Below are 14,712 nucleotides of genomic sequence, written 5' to 3'. Positions count from 1 at the left end.
AGCTGAGTTAAGCACATATTCCAGCTTCTCAACCCTGAGAACAATTCTCAAGTTTCGAAGCCAGTCAGCATAATTAGGACCAGTCAACTTGTGAGCATCTAGTATGCTCCTGAGTGATAGTGCAGAAGACATAATGTATATAGTAAATCTGTAAATGATAAACACATAACAACACTTAGCAAATATTCAATTTCATTTCAAAACACTATATAAATCAGGTCTTTATTCATAAGTGGCTCCCACTAGTTTATCTAATTTATTCAACCCCCTACGTGAAAAATTAAGCATTCATAATGCTAGTGGGAATAGGGATCCTACATTCCATTACACAACCCCGACTATAGCACGAACCACCATGTAATGTTCAATAGGCAGACAACTCTTGTCAATTACATCTTATGTTATTCCCTAATCAAACTTTAGCCTCTTGAATAATTGAGTCACGGCGGTGGCATGACAAACTCAATATTCTAAGTCAAGTCTAACCCAACATTTCGTACAATTGAATCAGTCTCCAACGGCCCACGACTGTGGCACGTACCGACCTTTAGATTCTAATTCAATGTACACATCTCTATGTAATAGACAAGTATTTCTTATTTCGAAATCAAAGCCCTCGGCTGTAGCACGAACCGACAATGATTCAAAAATAAGAACTACTTTCTATCATGTTGGAAGGCTATGACCGACACAAGCCCGTTATGTCATTGGCCAATTACTACTTGACATTATTTAATTTTAGAGGGATTATATTACGTTACAATCATAATCATATTATAAAGAGATTCTTCGTTTTAAATTAAATATTTCAAATCAATAATCAATAATCAGATGATTCCCAGATCGGGTGGAGCATTGTTAAGAGGCGTCACTTAATAACCCTTTCTTACAGATAGAAATCTGTTGTTGACAGAATCATCCTTTCTCTCATATTGAAAATTCATATTCAATTACGTGTTTCATAAACACAAGAATCTCATGATTATATTCATAATATTATTATTAAGGTTATGAAACAATTTCACTATACTAGATTGTCTAACAAACGCCTTATATTCATTTAAGTTCACCTAAATCTATCATCGCATGATAAACTAAGCATATATCACATATATAAACATGAATAAACGTCAAGGTAGGCATGTTACATCATCTAGCATTTTGGTCTAAGCATTATACATCTCTATGTATCACATGAATTATTTAAAAGCTATTAAAACAGTCAAAAAACAGCTTTAAAACACTTCTGTTAGCTATAAACAGTTTGAAACAATTTTATAAAATATAATATAATATACCATTACAAGCGTCTCGAAAAGACGAATCCAACGGCACCAAAAACGCCCAAATCTGAGCTCCCATGCGCCCACACGCGCCCCGAGAAGGTGACTCACGCGCCGCCTCGCGCACACGCGCTCGCAGGCGCGTGTCACACCGCCGCCCACGCGCCCACGCGCCTCACGCGCCAAAAACCCTACGCTGACGTCAGCATGACGTCAACTGATGACGTCAGCATGACATCAGCACTGCTTGACCAGCGCGTGTCTGACACGCGCCGCGCGTGGCACACGAGCGCGTGTACCCCACGCGCGCGCGCCACGGTCCTCCCTTCTGCTTCGAACGTCGACGCCTGACACTTCTTCGAACAACGTGCCGTCGTCCTGTTCTTTGTCTTCTTTCCGTTCCATCAGCATAAACATTCAACATATGTATATATATATACTAATAATTTATATATATATATATAATTATTTAATTACGAATTTAATTACAACAACTTCAAAAATTCATAATAAATAATCTATACATCATAAAATTATGAAAAAAATACTCAGACGATCTATTACACTTGTAGAACCCAGATCAACATTCAAAATTATTCTGAGAAACGATTTCTCATCAGTCATAATTAATCCATAATATAAGTTGTAAAAATCATAATTAATTCATACAAGCACATAAAATTCTGAAATTTTTACCACAGATCTATATGCATACAACCTATGCTCTGATACCAATGTTGGATTTTAATCGCAGCGGAAGCATGGTAAAACACTTTTACACATATAAAATCCAAATAAAAGCATATAAATCGTGATTAAAACATATGAATCGATTACTAACCTTTAATAGCGATCCAAAAGCAACGATCGGAGATCCTTAGCAGCTGCTCCTCAAACGTGAAGCACTCCACCGGTATCCACCAAGAAAACGATGCTAAGGAGGAGGAGGAGGTGGAGAGAATTAGGTTTTTCTAAAAATTTTGGGTTAGTATAAAAATAGGGTTTATAATAGTATATTTATAGGCAAAATTTTCAGCTGAAATTTTCCCATAAAATATTATTATTATTAACCCTTTATTATTCACATTAATAATTAAAACATCTTTTAATTATTAATCCTTTTTCTAAACACTTTAGAAATAATTCTCTCTCTTGATTTAATTTCTAAAAATTAAATTCTTAATTAATAATATTAAGAACTTTTCTTAATTAATTTATAATCAATTAAATCTCATTTAATCAATTATTAAATTTTCCAATTAATTATTTATTTCATAAATAAATAATTATTAGCCATTATTAATTAATTCCTCAACCATTAAATCATTCTCTTTTATGGTGTGACCCTGTAGATTCAAAATTAAGCCGGTAGTAGAAATAAATAATAATAAAACTATTTTATCATTATTTATATAAATTCTCTAATTTATTAAATATGATTAATTAATTAATCATATTTATTCTACATCGTAAGGGATACTTCTCAGCATATCGCGACTATCCGGATAATACGAATTCACTGCTTAGAATACCAAGAACCTATTCAGTGAATAGTTACCGTACAATTAACTCCTTCTACCCTACAATATCCCGATTAAATACAAGGCATGGAACTTGTGTCAAGCCTATCTAATTTAATCATTTGCTTTCCCATTTACTATGCTCAGTTCTATGTAAATTAGAAACTCCTTTCTAATTTCATTCACTCTAGCCAGAGATTCCTGAACTAGCATAAGTGGATCAGCCTTGAACATTCTCTTCCTTCACTGAAAGGGGTAGATCCTCTATTGATCATTCACTATCTTCGTGTACAAATTCCTATACCCAGTAGAGCCCTAATAATTATCCCTGGAGACTAAGAACTAAACCAAAGCATAGTTCAGTGTACACAAGATGACTATGATGACCTCAAGTCTAAGGATACTTGTACAACTATCACTATGTGAACAACTGCTGACACGTGAGTGAACTCCATCAGTTGTTCAGCTGTGCGAGTCATGTTCAGTGAACTTATTCTATAATAAGCACCTACATACTAGCTATAGTGTCACCACACAAATATCTATGAGAACAGACATCCTTCATAATGAAGCAAACTTAGTATGTACCGATCTTTGCGGATTATTAATTACCAGTTAGTAATCCTATGACCAGGAACTATTTAAGTTTAGAGTTATCATCTTTTAGGTCTCACTATTATGATCTCATCATAATCAATAAAAAGCTTTACACTAAACTATGGTATATCTTATTTAAACACTTAAATAGATAGAGCCCGTAATAAAAACAAAACAAGTCTTTTATTAATATCAATGAAATCAAAACAGATTACATAAAAGTTATTCCTAAATCCTCATACATGATTGGACTTAGGACATATTCCTTTCAGGTCTTTCCAATTAGATGGGCGAAAATCTTTTTCACCAATCTCTGATAAGTAGCTCCTGCATTCTTAAGTCTAAAATCCATAACAAGATAGCAAAAGATTCCAAAGTCGGTTTTGAAAGATACCTTGTAGGTGTCGTCTTTGCATATTTTGATCTAATTAATATATCAATCATAGGTAGAGGATAACATTCCTTTGGGCATGCATAGTTTAGATTAATGAAGTCGATACACATCCCACACTTTCCATTGGCTTTCTTGACCATCACGGGGTTAGCCAACCACTCGAGGAATTGCACATCCTCAATAAATCCAGATTTTAGGAGCTTCTCGACCTCCTACTTGACGGCTTCGAACGTATCATGGGCGTAAGTCCTCTTCTTTTGCTTGACAACCATTCGAGTTGGATCGACATTCAACTTGTGGGTTATAAGGTCAGGGTCAATTCCAGGCATGTCAGTGTTTTCCAGGAAAATACATCACTGTTCTCTTATAAGAACGTGGTAAGTTATACTTCAAGGGCATGTCCAAATATATTCCAATGTATATGACCTTATGCGGGTCTAAAGGATCCAAGGGGATTGGGACCGAGTCCTCAGTTGACGTCCCTCGAAATTTTTCATTCACACGGACATCCATGTCTTTTATGAGGAGAATGTGCCCCTAGTTCCATCGGGCCTAAGTGTTGCAACATTGTAACTTCAGGCCATTTTTTGATCTTCTTTCTCTTTTTTGACACCGTTTCAGGCCGAGAACTTAAATACCATGTGGTAGGTCGAGGGCATGGCCTTATATGCATGAATCTCGGTTCTCCCCATGATCGCCATATAGGTAGAGGCTGTCTTGACCACTTGAAAATTTAACATCTGCGTGGCCTCTCCGGGCTCTTCCTCAATAGTCACGAGAAGTTGTATTACTCCCTCAACTTGACACTCTACTCTTTTGAACCCATAGATGTGTGCGTTTAAACTCTCAAGGTCTGAGTTGTCGAACTTGAGTGTCATTACTGTCTTGGAACACTTGGCCGCGTCTCTGACTATATTTATAACCTCCCTGGCATAAGTCGTTCGAGAGTTTTTTATTATCCCAGCACCTGTTGGACCTCCTGAGATCATGTTGATTGCTGGCCCTCGAGGATGTGGGTTTCGATCTCGTTCATTGCCCCTTCGATCGTCGTCTCTTCAATCATTATCTTTTTTTGGCCTCCAAGTCCTTGACCCTTGGTCAAACGCCCAAACTTTCCTCTTCGGATCAAATTTTGAATCTCATCCTTGAGTTGTCTACAATTATCAGTATCATGATCAACATCTCTAGGGAACTTACAGTATCAGCTCTTGTTTCTTTTCTCGAGGTTTTCCCTTCGTGGCTTCGGCCATCTGACTCTTTATCCTTCTCAATTTCCAAAAGGATCTGTCTTCTTGGAGCGTTCAACCTTGCATACTCAGTGAACCTTGGTAGTTAATTCTTCTTAGAAGTGGAGTCTGAGTTTTTTCCAGTTCGAGGATATTTGTCCTTGGCATAATACTTTTTGTCTTCCGCTTCTTGTTGCCCATGGGTTCATTATTCACCACCTTCTTCATACTTTCCTCCACATTGATGTACTTTCTAGCCCTATCCTAGAGTTTCAACATGCTTTTAGAAGGGCGTTTGTCCAGGGACATCTTGAAGAATTCATCCATAGTCCCTTGCTATAGGACTATCGTAGCTACCTTGTTGTCAAGATCCGGGACCTTCAGAGCCTCTTTTGTGAACCGGTTCCGGTAGTCTCTAAGGGAATCCTTTGCTCCTTAGACAAGACCTATTAGAGAAGCCGAGTTCTTCTCGTGAACTCTGCCACTAATAAATATCTTGATAAAGGCATGGCTCATATCTCTAAAGGATCCAATTGAATCGAGGGGTAGACGGCTATACCATCTTTGAGCCATACCCGATAGGGTTTAGGGAAAGGCCCGAAACTTGATAGCGTCTTTCATGGATTTTAGCAATAGGGTGTTAGAGAACATCCTAACATGATTAACTAGGTCTCCAGTACCATCATATGCCTTGAGGGTGGGCATCTTGAACTTCCTCTAGATTTAAGGGTTCATAAGCTCTTCAGTGAATGGAGATTTTGGATTATTAGGATCTCCTATGGTAATTAAGTCATCTGGATCGGCCCTTGGGATCACCACTCTCTGCCTTCGTGCTGGACCTTCCAGATTTATGATGGGAGGATAATCCATTGGACTTGCTACAGGCTGATGCATCTCTAGATCACGCTTCTACCTCTGGATCTCCGCTTCATGAGCCCTGATCCTCTCTTGTACGTCTTAAGGAATCATCCCTTGAGTGCTCCGGTGCTGTTGATATACTGTATATTGGGGCTCCTTTCCAGCACGCCTCCACCTTGAGGCAATTTCCTCCTCAGATGAATCTGAGTCTCTAGTAGAGTAAGGCCCAAAGAAATCTCGATTTTCAGGGATTGGAGCCAAGCCACGAGAATATTGGGGCGTCCGCCATTGTCCTTCGCCTTGATTAAATGGGCCACCTCCTCTAATCTTAGGGTAAAGAGGCATCCCGTATGGAGGGTTGGGGGTCCCTGGGGTCACGATAGTTGAGTACTCATACCCGATGGGCTAGGAGCTTAACGACGCATGCACCTGTTGAAGATGGTCCCTTGGAGAGTTGGGGGATTTGTCCCTAGAGGTGGATCTTAGATCAGAGGATTCGTCCCTTGAGGTTAGGGTCAGTAGTCGCCACTGGAATTATCCACCTGGAGCGGCATAAGTTGAGTGTGCTGGAATCTCGATGGAGGACGAGAGTATCTTCGTGGGGATTGCATCGACAGTTCCACCAGTAGTTCTGCTCCGTGTGTTCACCATGATTGTCGTAGGTTCCCACAGACGGCGCCAAATGTTGTGGAATAAAAACTAGGGTTCGTTAGTATTTAATGCTAGGGTTTGTGACTTTCGAGCTATAATGGTTGCGCTTGCAGTCGTGGACTGGTTGTCCTTGCAAGATGTCCACATATCTCTGTGATGTAGAGAATCAAGCCAAAATGTAGTTTTAGGTTATGGGGTAGAGCTCTTTATATAGAGGTAAGCCTAGGGTTAGACTTGTGTTGAAAAACTTGGTGGACAAGTCTCCAACTTAGATGATAATTAGGACTCCTGTAAGGCAAGAGATTCTAGATCCTTGTAGGAGCTAGTGTCCATGTTGGACGTCATGGCTCTGGTATTCCAGCCGTATTGGACCTACCTCGCGAATAACTTATGTTCTGTTCGGGCCTTAACGACTTCCGCTCCTTGATTCGAAAAAGGTTTTCCAAATTATTTAGAGTAATACTAAATATAGAAAAAAAGTTACAAAAATGTATAAAATTTCTCAAATGCTTATTATTATTATTATTATTATTATTATTATTTTGATTAATAATAATATGCAATCACAAATCAAAACGTATCATATTTTTATGTCTTGTAGTTTGGATAAAAAATTTGGGATACTAGAACAATTTTGTGTAATTTTTTTAAAAGAAATCTACAAAAAAGAAAATTAAAAATATTATTAATGAAAAAGGAACATTTTAAAAAGGTGAAGTAACTAAATAACATATATCAAAAGTAAAATTATATTTTCAAAACAACTACTAAAGATTCATGATTTTATATTAATAGTCATGATCTTATATTCATATTATAACACTGTCTCTCACTCCAGAGTAAACATCATAAAAAATATTAGGGGTGGTGTATAGAATATGTTCTAACACTTAATGTAAATATTTTTCTTTTTATCGGATTAACGGTTAATAATAAAATAAAAATATATGTTAAAAAAGGGTGAGATTAGCTGTAAATAATAAAAATAAAAAAATATGTTAAAAAGGGGCGCGGGGGGTTGTGCATGCAGGAAAGGCAGGTGGCCTAAAGTCCTTTAATCTCCTAACAAAACGTGTGGCAAGTGTTACCTTATGGGCAGCGCTTCTCTTCTCCACCCCCAAATCTGAAGAAACACGCATGTTCATTTTTTCATACAAAAGATTTACAGACAAAAATGGCGTCAGAGCAACTTCAGATAATTCATGATGATCCAGACGACGTTGATTATACATCGCAAGTCTCCTCACTTAATTTCCAAACTCCTCCTTCCTCTTCATCAGGTACTTTATTAATTCAATTTATGTCCTTTCGATTTTTTTTTATAATACGCCAATGCCTATGTATATTAAGCTGCTCAAGGGTGATCATTGGTCGACACAACACAACTTTAGGTTGCTGCTGTTTATTACTCCACTAGGCAACAATGTCCCCCGTAATTATAAAATATTGATACATGTTGTGAATATTTGGTTTAATTTCGGTTTGTATGCAAGTTTTATAGGTTTTCGGACAGTTTAGGAACCTAGGTTTAATTTCTGCCAAGGCCCGCTAATATTCCATCGTTATTTAGATATGTAATATAAAGCGAATTAGCTAGGTTTCATATGACTGTCATATATTGTATACATGGTGATGGCCAAAAGTACTTTTTTTTAGAAATTGTAACTAGAATACTACTTTTTGGAGATTATGGCAAAAAATACCGGTTTAATACACATTTTAGAAATGGGTAAATCTATTGCGCATTTGAATGGGTATTACATAAAAAAATTAAAAATAATAATAAAAAAGAAGTAGAACAAGATAAGCATGTCACAAATGTGTATCACCGGAATCAAATGTGAGACACATTATGTGAATGCGTATCTCACTTTTAACTTTTATTTTATTTTTTTTCAACATTTTTTTACATAAATTACCCATCTTTAAAATGCGTATTAGTAATATCCAATTTTGAAATGCGTATTAGACGGGTATTTTTGGTCAAAATTTTTAAAAGTGGTATTTTTGTCACAAACTCCAAAAAAAGTATTAGTTAGCGGTATCAAACAGATATTTAGGATACGAATACTCCTATATCCGGATCCGAATCCGGGATTCCGAAACCGCATCTGAATCCGAAAATATCCAGGAAAACAAATCCGTATCCGTATTCGGCATATACGGATAATATCCGAATCCGAATCCGTATTTTTTAAATAAACAATTTTTTGTGAAATTTACAAATTTAAATAAAAATAAATAAACAAATGTGATAAAATTTTCAAATTAATAAGTAATGATACTAAAATTCTTTTTACTGATTGCTTTTAGCGGATTGAGTTAATTTGATAAATATTCTCCCAGAACAACTCGCTTCCTGCAAGTGAGCAATAAATAAACATTCATGAAATAAATTTCATAGCTCTGGGCAACTAGATTATAGCCTACAGCCCCAAGCATTCCCAAAAATTAGAGTACAAGTCACTTAGTCTATTAAACAAGCAAATGTATTACAAAAAACAAAATGACATCATTAATCATAAAGAACGAAATTGAGAGCTTATCTCCCAGCTATGCGGATAATAAGAATAACATGAGGAAAAAGACCACTATTTATTGACCATAATTATATAATGAAAATAGTCAGGCATATAATGTAAAATAGAACGGATTCTATAACTAATTTTCACTGGTATTGCTGGTGCTTATCAACTAAAGTTCAGACCTGATGTGTGGTTCCAGGATGTACACTTATGCACAATAAAATTGATCAGAGGTGTTCCTGTCATTAGCTGCAGTTGTGTATTGTTTAAGTACTAATCCTTATTATACAAGATAAACTAAATAAAGGAATTAAACTTTCTTAGGATATGTGGATGGTTTATATTTTCAGGCATTTAGTTATATCTTGGTGGCTTTGTGAAAAATGAGCTCCTTGCAGAAGTTACACATATGGGATGAGCATGTATCATCATGCCATTGAGGGTTCTCCCAGTTGTGATGGCTATCTTCTCTGCTTTTCATAATACCACTTTCTTGCTAAGATGATTTCAAACTCATTAGTGATTTAGGGTGTCTCGTGCTGCATTTCTTATGAAATGTTTTGAAGTTTTTATATTGTCAAACAGTTTAGCTAGTTCCAAATACCTAGTCCCAAAAAGTTTCGACCAAAGCATCACAGTACAAGAGAACCTAAATATCACATAAGATTTGACTCAAAAACCTCATTGAACTGGAAATTAGTACTTACAATTTGTTAAATACGAAAGAACAATATCAATATATCATTCATTTTGTGAGGATACACTTCTTAAATATAAAATGTGTTTTGAATTACAATATTTTTAAATCAAATAGTGAGGGAAAAAGATAAAAAAAAATAAAGAGATTTAATTTCAAAAAAAAAGATTTGAAATCTAAAATCTAACCAAAGTGAACTTGCTGGCAAATGAGAAGAAGTGGACACCTTTTAGACAAAACACGAGAACTCCCCTCATCTTCAACCTTAAAACCCTCCCAGACATTTTATTACAAAATTCAATGTACCTAATTGTACTCAGACTTTAACATTACGTCTTACTAACATGCTCAAATTTAGTATTTTATATTTTGATTAAAAAACTGGGATTTAGACTGTCAACCAGATTTAATGAGCTAAGATCTAAGATTAATCACCTGGAATTCACCAGAGCAAAGCACTTACTCAAGTAGAAACCAATGTTAATTTCACTATTATAATCTACACAAAGAACATATCTTCTTACTTAAATCACTTTGCTAAAATCCTTTTTTTAAATTGCAGACTTACTACTTAAATCACGTTGGTAAAACTGAAGCTGCACATATTCAACTATCTACTTATAAATCCGGTTTATATAATAATCAGAAACATGATCAGGTTGAATTATTAAAAGGCACAAGTATAAGGTTCATAGAGAGGAGGAAATACCTGTATGCAAAGGATATCAGCCTCAAAACTCCTATCAACATCATAAGAGTGCTTGGAAACGAGCTTTTCACCTGCAGAAGTTATGGAACTTAGCAATGTGACAATGATAAATTGATAGCAAATCAACAATATAGAGTAGCAATTATGATACTTCTAATAACAAGAATGAAAGATCCATAATATGCAATATCAGATGAAAAAGCTAAACCATTGCTTATTTAGAAGTCCAAATCCCATTCAGTATCCCAACGAGTAGACGCACCATCCTCTGAAATTTTTCCAGATTGATTACCTATTAAAAAGTTGAATAGTGACAACCATTTTATTTTTTTCACCACAAGTGCAATGTAGTTAAATAGTAAAAAAGTAAAACTTACCATCCTTAAGTTTCGGGAGCCAATCTTTCACACACATCAAAGTTTCAATCGATTCATCATGTAGAGAAGAACGAGTGTCCGTTATAATCCTGCGACACTTACTAAAAGAATTTTCAGACGCAGCAGAAGAAGTAGGAATAGCTAATATATCTTGAGCCATCCGTGCAAGGACGGGAAATTTAGGTCCGTTAAGCTTCCACCCACCAATTAAGAATGTCAAATTTCACTTCTTTCTCCATCCGAAACAGCTCTTCTTCTAAATATTCCTCCGGCTCACCATTTCTTGTATTTTCCCTCAAATTACTACTTGCAATGAAGTCCTGAAAACCTTCTAACCATTCTCCACCAACTGCACTTGCACTACCAAAACTTGCACCACCAGAATTTTCTACAAAACCTCTATCACTTCCAAAATTTTTGAACCAAGAACTTACGTATTTCATCAACATGAAAATCAGCATTAATATCATATATACCCTTGTAGGCATAAGAAACAATGAACATTTTATGTCTAGGATCAAGAATAACAGCGATGGTCAACAACTTGTTGCATTCTTCCCAATACTTATCAAATTTCATTTGCATTTAATAACCCATTGCACTAATCCACTCATCAGAAGATTCAGCCCACATTTTAATACAACTACAAATTTGAATCACATCAATAAAGTACAGATTTGCAGTTGGATATTTTACACATGAATGTTTTTCGTAATATCTGGAAAAAATCTTTAAACGATCACGCACTTTCATTCCTTTTTCCTACTCTAATTCTGAAGGCAGAAATCTATACTCAGGATCTAATTCTTTAAGACGCTCAATGGCTGGTCGGAGTTCAAGTAATGCCGCAATCATTTCATAAGTTAGAGTTCCAATGAGTGTCAACATCATAAGGAATTCGTCTCTTGGAATTAAGTTTAGTTTGAGACAATGCAATGGTAAATTTCTCATCCCTTTGGGCAGAAGATTCGATATATTTTGCAGTTTTTTGAATTTTTTATACTAAATGATCAAGCATCTATAACCCACTTTTAACTATCAAATTAAGAATATGCGGCACACAACGCATATGAAACATGTCACCGTTGTGAACAAGTGCTTTTTTTCTGTTTAACCAATTTTTTATACCTAAAAGCATCCCTAGATTATTAGAAGCATTATCAACAACAATCGAGGACAACTTGTAATCAATATTCCACTCTAAAATTCTCTCTTTTAGCCACGCACTCAAATTAACACCACCACGAGGATAAGGCACAACACGAAAAGAAATAACTCGTTTGTGCAATACCCAATCATCATCAATACAGTGGCAAGTGACACAAAAATAAGATCTGTTCTGATGCTTTGGCTTCCACCCATTAGTGGTGAGACTAACTCTAGAAGTCAAATTTTTAATTTCCTTATAAATTCTATCTTCCTCACAAGTCAGGTTTTACGGTATTCCTAGGTCGGAATTTATAAGAAGGCATCACATAAGATATCCAGAGACGAAAATACTCATATTTAGCCATTAGAAAAGGCAAATCATGTTTAGCGGTCATTTTACCATATAAAGCCCTCTCAACATCCGGATCAAACTTATGAGCCCCTAATTTTTCCCGAGAATCCTCACCACTGACTTGTTTTCCTAACAACATTTGGGATACATGAGCTTTTATTAATCTCATTCGACACATTTTTGTGTGATTTTTTAAATCAGTTGTCCCTTGATCACTTGCCCCATTAAAACATGTGTGACAATAGTTACAAATAACATCAACTTTCTTAGTACTAGAGCCGGCAATTTCATACACGACACGATAACACGACACGAAAACGACACGAAAATAACGGGTTTGGTTTAACATTTTTGGTGCACGAGCACGAAAGTACACGGATAAATTTAGTGTCGGTTTTGGGTTTACACTTGGGTACACGACACGAAACGAAAGTACACGGAATAAATAAATATTTAAATAAATTTAACAAAATTACATGAATACATATATCTTATAATAATATTTTACATATAATATTTACAGAAAATAGATACAAAATATATTTAAATTTCTATTTCGTAAGATTGACTGCACTTGAGTCTTTATAACTTATTGACTTAAGACTCGACTAGTAAAAAACTTAATATTTTAATATATATTTTATTTATCTTTATTTTATTATTAATTTTTAATTACACGAAACATGACACGAAACGTACACGAAATGAAGGTACACGAACACGAAATGAAACGAATCCTTAATGGTTCGGGTTTGGGTTAGGCATTCATGACACGAAACACGAAAGTACACGAAACGAACGAATTGCCAGCTCTACTTAGTACCATTTGTGTCGATTTCAATACGAACAAAATGATTCCAAACTTCAGATTTTAAAGGCTTCTTCCTTTTGGCCGGTTGCTCTTGTCCTTGATCATTTTTAGCAACTAAATTATCTTCTTGTGTAATAACTATGCAATCGCTGCCCTTAGAAACACTTTCTGCACATTTTGATGATACCATGCGAACTGAACTTGATGATACACTTGGAGTTGAACTTGAGGCATGACCTGCAATTTTAAACAAAAATACATACAAGTATAAACACACACACATAAGCTAATAAAAAGTATAATAAAAGTTTAAAATACAGAAAAGGTAACAAAATAAATTAACAATTCTACCTTGTTCCATTGAGAGAGCACAAAACTTAAATCTGCAAACAATCAAAGATTCGAAATCGTATTAAATTAAGAATCTTCAAATCATTTAATAAATCGGGATTAAGGAATAAATTGGGCAAACCAACCTCTTTAGTGAATCAAAGAGATGAAACCATGAGATGAGACTTGAGAGAGCAACTAAGGCGGCGGCGATGAGTTGAAGCTGGAACGACTAAACCAATCGAAGGTTTTGAGCCTTTTGACTAATTAAGAAGATATTGTATAAAATAAAATGTTATAAGTTATCTATTATGAAGTTTAATTTAATTAGACACCCCAACTTATTTTATTTTATATAAATATTATGATTTAATTATTTTAAATATAATATATAAAAATAAATAAATTATTTATTTATTATGAAGTTTAATTTAATTAGACACCCCAACTTATTTTATTTTATATAAATATTATGATTTAATTATTTTAAATATAATATATAAAAATAAATAAATTATTTATTTATTTATTTATTTATTTTCAGATTTAAATATTTTCGGATGTGCCCATATCCGTACCCGTATCCTAAATATTCGGATTCAGATACGGATAATATCCGCTTTATTTCGGGTACGGTTAATATCCGTTTTTTCTCGAATACGAATACGGACTTTTCGAACGGATATCGGATTTTTCAATTTTTTTTAACCGCCCTAATATTAATATTGCAAGATAAAAAGACTGTTGAAGCTTTTAACTTGTGGTAGTAGAACTTGGTGTTAGTTCTATATAATAAGTTTTCACCTTGAGCGTGATTAATCTGCTCGGTTGTCCCTCATTTGGGTTGTTTAAGGTGCCTTCCAGCTTTAAGTCCACAATAATATGATATTGTCTGCTATATTCCGAGCCGCGGGGATTTGTTTTAGGCACATCTTAAAGAATTAATGGCTTGCTTTTATACAAGAGAACTGTTCTTGTATTCAGATGTGGTACTTGGTTTGACACCACCAGACACTTGTAAAAAGAGACATGTAAGACTTGGATATTTGACAAGCTACACATGTTCTAAAAAAATTTTGCATTTAAAATATTACAATTATATTTATTATATTATATTTATAAAAATCTCTAAGCTTGTAGAAAAAAAAAAGCTCTCCCTCGAGCCCTGGGCCGGTCGGCTAAGATAAAATATTGTGGATATACCTTAATAGCTACATAAAGTGAATTAAGATT

At 35.0% G+C, this 14,712-nt stretch overlaps 1 long non-coding RNA gene and 1 pseudogene across 1 annotated transcript; one reads left to right on the top strand and one right to left on the bottom strand.

Moving 5' to 3' along the window:
* Positions 1–7,547: 7,547 nt before the first annotated feature.
* Positions 7,548–14,712, top strand: part of LOC141684652 (sterol 3-beta-glucosyltransferase UGT80A2-like) — a 31,221-nt pseudogene continuing 24,056 nt past the window's right edge.
* LOC141684653 (uncharacterized) lies at positions 8,822–11,954 on the bottom strand. The gene is made up of 4 exons (XR_012560656.1): positions 10,838–11,954; positions 10,669–10,752; positions 10,461–10,531; positions 8,822–8,888 (listed from the first exon to the last, which is right to left on the bottom strand). It is a non-coding gene; the product is annotated as an uncharacterized LOC141684653 (long non-coding RNA).

This window comes from Apium graveolens, chromosome 9, assembly GCF_009905375.1.
Source record: "Apium graveolens cultivar Ventura chromosome 9, ASM990537v1, whole genome shotgun sequence".
NCBI classification, from domain to species: domain Eukaryota; kingdom Viridiplantae; phylum Streptophyta; class Magnoliopsida; order Apiales; family Apiaceae; genus Apium; species Apium graveolens.
This window is presented reverse-complemented; position numbering and strand designations above follow the sequence as displayed.